This window comes from Humulus lupulus, chromosome 6, assembly GCF_963169125.1.
Source record: "Humulus lupulus chromosome 6, drHumLupu1.1, whole genome shotgun sequence".
Taxonomy (NCBI): Eukaryota; Viridiplantae; Streptophyta; class Magnoliopsida; order Rosales; family Cannabaceae; genus Humulus; species Humulus lupulus.
The window spans coordinates 208,913,231-208,915,694 of NC_084798.1; positions in this window are offsets into that span (position 1 = coordinate 208,913,231).

Sequence of the window (2,464 nt, forward strand, 5' to 3'; positions counted from 1 at the left end):
CCTCTCAACTTAGTTGAGATATTCCCTCTATTTAGTTAGTAAATTCAAATTGGGTTTAACAGATAAATCTTAACCATTATTTTTGATATATTAAATGAATAAAAAATCAATTATTCATAACAAATTGATTTTTAATATATATCATTATAAAATATTCCAACATATAACTCAACCAAGCTTCTTCACTATCAAACCTCCACACATTTTTTTACTTCATTCCAAGCAAAACCATTCTTGTTGATCATGTTGTAGACTATATCATACTGTTTCTTCAACATTCTGTTAGGAACCCAAGAGTCAGCAAATAGACATTAAACATTAATAAAATAGTGCGGATGGTGGGTTATATTTTTTAATCAAGAATAATAAAGGGGTAAGTGGTTTAGGAAGTGTAAGATCCCATATTGAGTATATTTAAATAGGGTTGTGGAGATGGAGAGTACATCCATTGTATGAATCTGAGATTAGGAGTAGTAACTCTTTGGGGAGAATGGCGGTCTCTCGAATACCACTGGGTTTATTAGCTATACTATATGCTATTTATCTGGTCATTGTTCGTGTAGTGTTCTATGTGTTGTGTGTGAATCTATTTGGGACCTAACAGTGGTATTAGAGCATCGATCTTGGCCATGGTAGAACAAGTTTTGGAAGCTCGCAGCGGAAAGCCAAAGAGAAAGGAGGAATCGTTTTAGACATCGAGCCAACAACTTGATAAAATCAATCTAAATATGACTCGAATTCATATTATATTGGATATACTAGATTCTATTCGTTCTAAACTCGATGGACTAGGTGTACCGAGAATTTTAGCGATGACAATGGGTAAAGCTCCTCACTGCAATAATGGAGATGTTGAAATATTTCAGAACCAGTCCACTTTCAAAGAATGTGTCTCCGAATCTAACAAAAGTGGTGGTGGTGATGGGGTACCAATGAAGCAAGATTTTTCAAATGGTGAAGGTAAGCATGATTCACTATCCATAGTTATCCTTGCGACAAAAGAAAAACTCAGAGACTAGATGGGGAAGAAAAATCTGATGGAAAACAATACTCTCTGTCGGAATCGGCGACTGAATCACAATCTTTTGTCTTCATTCGAGTGAGTTGTGAGGAAACATTGGCACCACAGGAGGCAGCGACAATAGTAGTTTCAGCTGCTGGTTGGTTCACCGTGCGTGTGGTGGGGATTTCTTCCGGCAAGGTCAACTTCGCTGTGCTAGCTGTCGTGAAGAGGAGATGTCATGGTTTCCAGTCTCCAGATTCTGCTGTTACGTCAGGGAAGGTTTCACGATACATGCACCATCTATTTGACAGAGGAAAAAAGATGACCCAAAATCTTGTGAAGAACCTAGCCAACAAAATTGAGGCTGAATTGTCCAAAAGAATATGGGGTCTCCAACAAAAGTATCACATATCATTCATAGAACCCATGAAAATGGATATGTGGATATCTATAGTTCAACATAAAGAATTTGATCTCCAAACTGAACGAAGACTTGCTTGCAACAAAGTTAGCTTTCTTTTCCTCACCTTGAGGACAAGGTGAATTTTGGGCGATTGGTAATGTTAGGAACCCAAGAGTTAGCAAATAGACATTTAACATTAATAAGGTAGTGGGGATGGTGGGTTATATTTTGTAATCAAGAATAATAAAGGGGTAAGTGGTTTGGGAAGTGTAAGAGCCCATATTGAGTATATTTAAATAGGGTTGTGGAGATGGAGAGTACATCCATTGTATGAATCTGAGATTAGGAGTAGTAACTCTTTGAGGAGAGTGGCGGTCTCTCGAATACCACTGGGTTTATTAGCTATACTATGCTATTTATCTGGTCATTGTTCTTGTAGTGTTCTATGTGTTGTGTGTGAATCTATTTGGGACCTAACACATTCTTACCTTGTTCTCAATATGTGGATTAACTCATATTCCACTATCAGGAATAAAGTTATTCAACACCCTTTCTATCTCTTTCCATGTCTGTACTCTAAAAGTTCCATTGTCACCTCGATTACCACCTTGCACTACAACTTCCTCAAGAACATTCAATAATGAATCCTCTTCAAATTCACTCCATGTATGCCTACAATCTTTTTTTCTACCAATTTGCTCACCACTACCCCCAATATCCATATCCATCTCCATCGACTATCAATGTAAATGGCAGGAACAAGATCTGCATTAGCTAATAAGTTTTCTTGTAACCTTAAAACCCCCACGTAAAACTGAATTAAAATATCTACCTATGGTTTCTCTTGATCGTTGAAATCTACCATTCAATGTGCAATTTTTTACATGATGAGCAAGTTTATGAACAAACATACACGCTTGCTCCTCAATAATGTCTAACCCATTACTTTTCACCGTTCAACCAGCACGAACTAATTCATATAATACTCCAAAACTTCTCCTATTCATTCTTAAATTATACACACATGCTATATCACCTTTGCCAATCAAACTATTTTA